At 39.7% G+C, this 10,162-nt stretch overlaps 1 non-coding gene across 1 annotated transcript; it reads right to left on the minus strand.

Annotated features, from left to right (window-relative positions):
• Positions 1–777: 777 nt before the first annotated feature.
• On the minus strand, positions 778–884 carry LOC145065186 (small nucleolar RNA R71). The gene has a single exon (XR_013688333.1). It is a non-coding gene; the product is annotated as a small nucleolar RNA R71 (small nucleolar RNA).
• Between the last annotated feature and the right edge of the window lie 9,278 nt (positions 885–10,162).

Raw genomic sequence — 10,162 nt, forward strand, 5'->3', positions numbered from 1 at the left:
TGGTGCTCTTTACCATGTCATGGTGACCAGTCAGTAGGTGATTTTTATTTACTTTTTGTTCAGATTTACGTTTTTATTTTCGCTTTATTGCAGTAGTTCATGACTAGAGGTTCCAACACACCTTTGGTACCACCGCTTGAAGATCCAGAGTCGGCCCTTCACAAAAATACAGATAATAACATAGAAGAAAACCAACCACCAAAGAAGTCGCCTTTCAAAGACCTTAAATCAGTTTTTGGAAAGAAGGGGAAGAACGTAGGAGAGTCGAGCAATCAAAAGAAGGACAATAGCAAGTTTGAAAGCTTTGAACAAAATCATAATCCAAAAGATACCAAATACGAGACTGAACTCGAGTTTGTAGAAAGTGATTTTGTGGATGAGCCTAAGAACGAGATGGAAAACATTGCTAATATGTCCATGGAGGCATACAAGAAGAGAATCCTAGAGGACACCGGTCCCAGTTTAGTACAACCCGCAATTCCTGCCGCTACAACATTCAAGTTGAAAGGACACATTCTTATTATAGTTAAGGATGTACCATTTTCTGGGAAAGATCACGAGGATGCTTATAAATACCTAGATGAGGTCAATGACATTGTAGACTATTTTAATGTCCCGAATGTTCCTAGAGAGACAATCTTGCTGAGGATGCTTCCCGTGACTTTTAGGGGAGCTGCAAAAGATTGGTTAAAGGCACTTCCACCCAGCGTAATTACTACTTCGGCACAAATGCGTGAGCAATTCCTGGAACAATTTTTCCCACGATCAAAGATATCTAAACTCAATAAGGCAATAACCAACTTTGAGGAACAACCGGGTGAGTCGCTTTATGAGGCATTGGAGCGATATAAAGGGTTACTAAGAAACTGCTCTCAGAATGACCTTAACATACAACAAGAAGTGTCTATTTTCTATGACGGGGTGAATGTGATGACGAGGCAAATCCTTGATTCTCAAGGACTACTTATGAAGAAAAATTCAACTAAAATTGAGTTAATTGAAGAGTTCTCGAAGCATTCTTGTGAGTACCACAATCCAATACATGATGGAGTAAAAGGAATTAGGGGAGGAAATTCTGAAGAACATACCTATTAGGAGCATATACATGAGCACAACATAGAATATAATCAACATAATAATAAATAGAAATATATTGGTCACAATGTCTGGAGCTACTCTGGCCTCCTTGGCAGTAAGCTGAAAAGCACGGCCCCGAGCCCTCGGGGGCTCCACCCTCCCCTTGCGCCCATCGGTGATCCTCAAAGTAGCTGGTGACGGGGCCTACGCTGCCTTGTCGGGGAGCAATGGACAATTGACCTTCATATGGACAACCTGATCATAGTGATAGCAAATCCTAGTACTCGGAATTGGGGCCGACTGGTGAAAATCCCTCGCATAGTGCCCCTCCTTACCATATTTGTGGAATACACCAGTAAATCGACAAGCCCCATCATGAACCATGCCACACTTCCCACAAGTGCGGATCCTCTGACTCTTAGATCTAACATGAGCAGCCTTGAATTACTTCGGCGCAGGTTGCGACTACGTCAGGGTCTATCTCTACTCCCTTTTCTGGAGCTCCCTCTTAATCTCCCGTCGCCTGGCGGCCTCCTACAACTCCAAAAATGAACCATAATGTTGGATGGATACAAACTGTCAGATGTCCGTCTTGAGCATGTTCAAGTAATGGGTCATCTGAGCTTGCTCAGAAGCAGAAAAACTCAGGACAAAACATGGCCCTCTCCATAAATATCTTGGTGATCTCCGTCACCGACTCAGTCCCCTGTCTTAAATCCAAGTACTCATGAGATAACCTCTCAGCTCCACCAACAGAACATATATAGAATGAACCATCTCTGAGAAGTGCTCCCAAGTGACAACAACCCTCTGCTCAGAAGAATACGAGCTAGTAACAAGTCTCCACCAATCCTTCACTCCCGACCGTAGAAGGTTCAGAGCGCACTTGACCTTCTGGTCAGATGGGCAAGAGCAAGTGAAGAAACATCCATCGATGTCAAATAGCCACCTCATGGATATGATCGGATCCCGAAGTCCGTTAAACGTTGAGGGCTTCGTATTGTCGAAGTCATGATACTGGAAGGCCCTCCCAACGCCAATCCCAACAACAACAACGGATGCGGTGGCTACAACAGCAGCAGCCTCAAAAAGTGCAGCATATCAGTCGTCAAATAAATCCATCATAATGGTGTTGATAGACCCAAATAGCTCCGGTATCTGATCCCGAACAATGGAAACAATCTCCTCTCAAATAATCTCCCAAATCCGATCCTCAGTCAGTGTGGGCCCATTCTGGCCACTTATCCCTAATCTTGATTTGGGTCCTCCCTCAAATTGTCTCGTAATCGCCATAATGAAAATAAACCAAGGATTTGTTGTTGCATTTAGTTTCTAAGTCCATAACTATAATTGGTATGTACTTGACCCGAGAGTAGCATGGTCCATTTGAGTTGCATGGCACGAAAACAATTTGTAAGGATGGACTTTTGAGAAGAGGATATTTATGATTTATTAATATATTATAAGTTCCAATATATTAATATGAAATCATATTATTTAACTAGGATTGATCAAGAATTAATTTGGAATTAATTTTGTGATCAAAAGAGACTAATTAAATATATGGGGATTGATTGTGTAAATCATTCATTCTTATAAAGTGGACTTATGATCCATAGTTCTTTATGTTGGGCTAAATCCATGTGTTGACCCATGGATACTCCATGGAGATTAAAACCCATGGAGCCTAAGGAATGTGAAAAGACATGCACATTAGGGTTTGCATGCTGTAACCCTAGTTGTGTCACACTATATAAGAAACCTCATTGCAACCAAAATCAATACGTAAGTGAGATAGAAGAGGGCTATCCAATTTTGTATGTGCAAGACAATCTCTTCTCTAGTCCTCAATTGTTGGTGGTGTTGTGTGAAGCATTTGAGGCATCATACTTGGGGTTCTAGCCTCTTAAAGGCTTAAGGTTTTAAAGCTACAACAAAGGTAAGTCATCTAACTAGATTTTTGTAATGTATCTACTCCATAGTATGCTAGTTAGGATGATGCCTTGGAAAATTGAAAGTTTGCATGTATAATAGAGAAACCACAGATCCAAGGCATATAGGATTGCATGTACACCATAGGAGTGTTAGAATGCTCAAAACCCTTTAGTGGTATCAAAGCCTAGGCTTGTTTTCCATTATACGTGATGCTACTTGTTTTCAAAGCTTGGAAAAATCGATTTTCTGCTTTTTGAACAGTGAACTCGCCAAGTCCACTGATAGACTCACCGAGTCCACCCTAAAAACTGACCAACTCGCCGAGTTAGTTCACGCACTCGACGAGTTGGTGCTCCAAAATGCATAATTTCGAGTTTTAAAGCCAGGATTGGACTAGAATCATTACCCTAAACTATTTTTGAACAAATTAACTTGTTTTTGATGTGGTAGTGATTGTGCTTATCCAATTTCAAAGATAATTGTCAAAGTTTCATGTTTTGTATTAGCTTATATGATTAGGCTAATTTCATGAAATTTGTTTGATATGAATTATCTTGTTCATATGAGTTTAATTGAATCATGTATGAATTATTTGATTATTGTGTTAATTAAAATAATTGGTTAAATGTTTCTAATGGACTCCATAACTTGTCCTCAAGTTATGGAAAATGAAAGGTTTTTCTTTTAAGAGATCATTAAGCTCATATGTTATGGAAATAAAAAGTTTTGACATGTTTCAAAACTTGCCCTCAAGTTTTGGAATTTGTAAAGTCCCTTAAGAATACTTTAATTCCAAACCCTAGAATTTTAAAAGTTTAAAATTCAACCCTTATACTTTCTAGTATTATAAGTTTAATAATATATATATATATATATATATATATATATATATATATATATATATATATATATAAGATCAAGTCATTCTTACCTTTAGTAGGCCTCATTCACGAAGCCAGTCTATAAGGGGGTATAAGGTTACTGCCTATAAAATGGCAGTTTAATCGGTGTCTATTCTCACCCACCACTTCCTTGACTGGTGGAGGGTCGTTAGTCGAACAGGTAGGACAGGACTATAACCCTCTTTAAGTATAATGATAATAAAGTAACTAAATTTTTTATTAAATTCTCAATCTTAGTTACTTTAGGAAAATGTGAAATTGATGCTAATCCATGAAAATTGCACTTTTCACCTTACCAAGTCGTTGATGGAGCGTGTGTGGTTAACCGGCACATTAACTTGGACTAGTAAGGGTGGCAACGGGTGGCTCGATGTTTATCATAAGATTAATGGAGTGTATGTGGTTAACCGGCACATTGATTGGGTGATAAAGTCAAGAGTACCAAGCACATTTTGCATGGTTATTTGTAAGTCCCAAATCTAATGGATCGAAATCAGTGATCAATTAAGGCAAACATCAAATAGAGTGTAGAAGGAGTAGAAGAAGAATTAATCCAAGCATGCACATATCTATATCATATAAATGTCAGGTACACCTTGGGAAAACACACACATACGTCACTGACGTCTCTATATAACTGACACAGACACACTCTATTTATAGGACCACCAGTCGCACATGTGTGTACAGCTGCACACGTGTGTACAGCTGCATACGCGTGTATGGCCGCACACACGTGTATAGCCGCACATAGAGTGTGCAGCCGCACACACTCGCTAACATACTACAACCAACATAGCAAACCCCAAGGCCCTACCAAGACCTATACAAGATGAATGCCTAGCTCAAACCACAAAATTGTGACCTAACAATCTCCCACTTGGTTTGAGCTAGCATGGACTCATGTCTTCTTTGATCAGAAGCACGTCAGACTTAAACAGATAGATGCCTAGCCCAAAACAACAAATTTTGACCTAACAGTCTCCCCCTTGGTTTGTGGCTAGCATAGACTCGGTCTTTCTAATCAGCATCACCAAGGTGTGTTTGTCTCGCTTCCTGAAGTACAGAAGATCTTTAGCATCAACAGGACGAATAGCACAATTGCTATCTCGAAACTTGATCACTGCAGTAGCACAAGGCTCTTCGACTGTGGTCTTGAACTTGTCACCAAATTCTGCAATAAGCTTGTTCTTTTAGTCAAAGTAGCCTACTGATAGGGCACCAAGATTAAGTTGAAGATCAGAGATCTGTTTAGACTTCTGAAAAGTTTTCTTTTTCAAGCTCGGCAACTCGAATATCGAGGTTTCTGATCAGAATCTTCTATTTAAGAGTAGTGATCTCCTCCTTGAGCTCTGAGATAGATGGGCCTGCTCCCCCTGAACCTCCTTCACCTATTGATATTCATTTGCCACGAGGTAAAGGATCTGAATCTTGTTGAGCAAGAAACCTGGCAAGCCTCAAAGAGGAAACATTATGCGTAGGTTGTGGAGGAGAAGAACCCCCAGGAGCAGAAGAACTCCCGACTTCAAATTAAGATCTAACATTACTTGGTCCTTTTAGGGTCGATTGAGTTGTTGTAGCAGCTATGGAGGGTTGTTGGACTGGTGGTTCTTGATCTTGAATAAACACTCCATGCCTCAGATCGAGTCGACTTCTTTTTACAGAAGGCAGCGAGATTTGTGTCGGTGTCAAATCACTTGTGGATGGCACAATTGTAGGAATAGCATAATTAAGGGGAGGAATCCTTGAAGTTGTATCCATATCGGTTGAAAGGTGTCGGCCATCTAATCAAAAGTTGGAGACATCACTTTGAGAACACCACTAACTCCTTCTGTCAATGATCAAGCAACAAACAATCGCAATAGAATAAGAAGATGAAAAGAAATCGAGCTTGCACACGTTTATATCAGAAAAACATTAGGTACAACTCGATGGAACACTCTGTAAACACTATTGCATCGAGGTCTTCACTGCTTAACCTTATATCATTATTCGCAGTCTATAAGCTGATCTGTGAGACACTGAACAAGCTATACTTTAACTCGGGAGCATAGATGACGTTCTCAAAACTCAGCACTCCATTTACAAGTATTCCTTTTTGAGTGATCTTCCCTCCATCTCTTCCCGTGAAAGAAACATAGCCCCCATTAAAAGTCTCAATAACGTGCAGTTGGGAGATGTCTCCTGTCAATGTGCCAGGAACAACCGCTGTCGACGTACCAAGGTTTGACGACATTCCTCCGCAGCTGTTCCTGCACAATGAGTGGGATTATTTAGATTTGGGGACCCAGGTCATTACAAGCCTAGGTCCCAACCGCACACTCAACCGCATACTCTAACCGCACACTCAACCGCACACCTTCAAACTCCAACCGCACACCTTCAAAGTTCCAACCGCACACCTTCAAACTTCAACCGCACACCTACAAACTCCAACCGCACACTCTAAAATGCTTCAAATTGATACTGAATTGGCTCTGATACCAATTGTAAGTCCCAAATCTAATGGATCCAAATCAGTGATCAATTAAGGCAAACATCAAATAGAGTGTAGAAGGAGTAGAAGAAGAATTAATCCAAGCATGCACACATCTATATCATATAAATGTCAGGTACACCTTGGGAAAACACACACATACGTCACTGATGTCTCTATACAACTGACACAGACACACTATATTTATAGGACCACCAGCTGTACATGTGTGTACAGTCGCACACGCGTGTATGGCCGCACACAGAGTGTGCAGCCGCACACACGTGTATAGCCGCACACAGAGTGTGCAGCCGCACACGCGTATATGGTCGCACACACTCGCTAACATACTACAACCAACATAGCAAACCCCAAGACCCTACTAAGACCTATACAAGATGAATGCCTAGCTCAAACCACAAAATTGTGACCTAACATTATTGACACCTTGTTTATGATACTCGGTATCCTAGTCACAAACCTAAATGACATAATCAAGATTTAAACATGCCGTTGAATTGTTCAATGAATCTCAAAGGATCTAGAAATTTCAATCCAAATAAAAGTTAATAACAATTTCGTTTTTCATGGTGGAAATTGGTAAATCGTCATTTACCTACCTTCAAATATTTTGCAAGTTGGATTACGACATCCCTCTTCCAATTTGTAAAATATTATGTTGGGTCCTAGCCTTAATATTTCATTTTAGGTGTTATATTAAGGACTCTTTATCTAATCTAAACTTTTTCTTTCTTTCTTTTCAGATGTCTTCCAACACTGCTTCTGGCTTAAACCCTACTGGCTCCTTCTCTCTCATGGACCTTTGTGGGAGAGTCATATTTGATGGTTCCAACTTCAATGATTGGATTAGGAATATCAGGATGGGTCACTAGCTATGAGGACAAGGAATATGTCCTAGACAAGGAGCTTAAGGAAATCGATGAGTCTTCTGCTAAGGAGATTGTTGATTTTAGGGCACATGAGAAGGATGACACCAAGGTAGCTTGTATCATGCTTGCCACTATGTTAACTGAACTCCAAAATTCCTATGAGGACTTCTACCCTTTTTGAGATGCACCAGGACCTAATGGAAAGATACCATCAGGATGCTCGTCAAGAGAGGTATGAAATCATCTCTTCCATGATAACAACCAGGATGAAGGATGGTGAACTCATCATGGGCCACTTGCAGAAATGCAAAGGTTTGTGGATCGGTTGCTAAAATTGAATGTGAACTTCCCTAAGGAGTTGGCTATAAATATCATTCTACACTCCTTACCTCCATGTTATGATCAGTTCCGCATGACCTATCATATAAACAAGGAGGAGGTCACACTTAGCAAACTTCAAGGGCTTTTGAGGACTGCTGAAACCGGTCTCAAAGGTAAAAATGTTGTTTCTATTCCTACCGCAACTGCCCCTATTCTGGAAATTGGACAATGGAAAGGGAAGAAGAGGAAGGCTGCCTCAAAGATCCGCAAGGGAAAGTCTCATGACGGATCCTCTTCAAGTGGGACCAAGGTTGGTTCTGCTGCTCCCTCTTCCATTCCTAAGGAATCAGAGTGTTTCTACTGTCACGACAAAGGGCACTGGAAGCGAAGCTGCCCCAAATACTTGCAGGATGTCAAGGATGGGAAGGTTAAACCCACCCACGCAGGTATTTATACTATTCTATCTAATACCTCGTCACATTCTAACTCTTGGATTCTTGACACAAGTTATGGATTTCACATTTGTTTTGATGTGCAAGGCCTAAAAAGAAGTAAGGATGTGGAGCACGGGAAGATAAAATTGATCATCGGGAATAGGAAGGTTTCACCTATCACCAAGATTGGAGTTTACTCTTTATTGCTTAGTAGTGGTTTAGAAATAGATTTGAATAATTGTTGCTACTCGTCTGATATGGCGAAAAATATTATTTCTTTTCATGGTTTGTACAAACAAGGCTATAGATTTTCATTTGATAATGAAATTGGTGCTATAAATGCTTATAATAATGGTGTTTTTTTATTTTAAAGCATTACCTTGTAATGGTGTTTATGAAACTATGAATGTTGTAGACAACTTAGGAAATAATGTGTTGCATATCGATTCTTCCAATGAATTGGATAAAGCATGCTTGTGGCATTGTCGTCTTAGACATGTCAACAAGAAGCGCATAGGCCAACTCCAAAAGGCTGGAGTTTTGGAGTCATTCAACTTAAGGTCGGATGACACTTGCGAATCTTGTTTCTTGGAAAGATGACTAAATCACCCTTCACTGGTACTTGTTAAAGGGGTGAAGGTTTGTTGGATCTCACACACACTGATGTGTATGGGCCCTTCAGAACTGCCACAAGGGATGCTAACCACTTCTATGTGACTTTTACTAATGATTAAAGCAGATATGGCTATATCTACTTAATCAAGCATAAGTCAGAAGCCTCTGAGATATTTAATGAGTTTAAACAAGAATTAGAGAATCAGTTGGGCAGGAAGATAAAGATGCTCCGATCCGATTGGGGTGGTGAGTATCTTAGTATCGAGTTCCTTGACTATCTTAAGGATGTGGAATTGTTTCACAGTTGACGCCACCTAGGACCTCATAGCTTAATGGTGTGGTTGAGAGGCGGAATCGAACCTTGTTGGACATGGTTCGTTCCATAATGAGTTGAGCTTCGTTACAAATCTCATTCTAGGGGTATTCCTTGGATACTGTCGCCCATATCCTTAATCTAGTCCCTACCAAAAAGGTTGCCAAAACTGTGACATCCCCATTTTCATGGCCAGAAAAGACCGATTTTTTTTATGCTTAATTAAGATCAGAGTACTTCTTTTAATAAAAATGTTGCAGAATTTGTTCCCATAAAAACATGATAAATGTGTTATCAAAGCATTTCCGAAGAACTATATTTTTATTCCTTTTAAAACCTTGGGATGTCATCGTCAATATAGAAACATAAGCATAAGTAGAACTTACATTCCTTTACACTAGTGATCTACATCTCTTTTATATCTCTCAGTGTAAAGTAGCTTCGTATCGACACCTGTGATATAAATAAGCTTGAGTGGGTCAGGTTGGGAAACCCGGTGAGTACATAGGGTTTTCAACCCACAATAATATAATTATTATGTTTAAACATCAACAATCAACCAAACTACCCATCCCCATTATCTTCCTTACTCTTAAGGATCTACACTAATAATCATTTATCCTGCATTTGTTCATTTCGAAGCCCATTACTTCCAGGGTTTATATGATAGGCACTAAGTCCATAGTTGCCAATGTTTATTCGTAAAGCACTAATTCCTTAGCTGCTAAAGTTCATTCATCTGGTACTAAATCCATAGCTACTAGTGTTCATCTAATAGGTACTAAATCCATATCTACCAATGTTTATCTAACAGGTACTAAGTCCATAGCTACCAACGTTTATTCAAATGCCACTAAGTCCATATTTGCCGATGTTATTATTAGGCACTAAGTCTATAGTTGCCTATGTTCACTCATATCATCCTTCATCTCTCATCTTTCATCTACCCATGTTTTACCCAACATATTCATGGATATAAAATACATATACATTTTAAATCATTTAAAACTTGTATAAAATCGTTCATCCAACATAGATAGCAAGTATACAGATAATATGCACACATAGCACGTAGTTTATATAAAATACTTCATATATATATGTAATATGGAAGTAACTATGCACTCACTTGTTAAATTGATGATTCCAAACTCGGACAGCTGTGACATCCCCATTTTCACGGCCAGAAAAGACCGACT

Source organism: Lactuca serriola, chromosome 7, assembly GCF_051521515.1.
Source record: "Lactuca serriola cultivar US96UC23 chromosome 7, Lser_US96UC23_V15, whole genome shotgun sequence".
Taxonomy (NCBI): domain Eukaryota; kingdom Viridiplantae; phylum Streptophyta; class Magnoliopsida; order Asterales; family Asteraceae; genus Lactuca; species Lactuca serriola.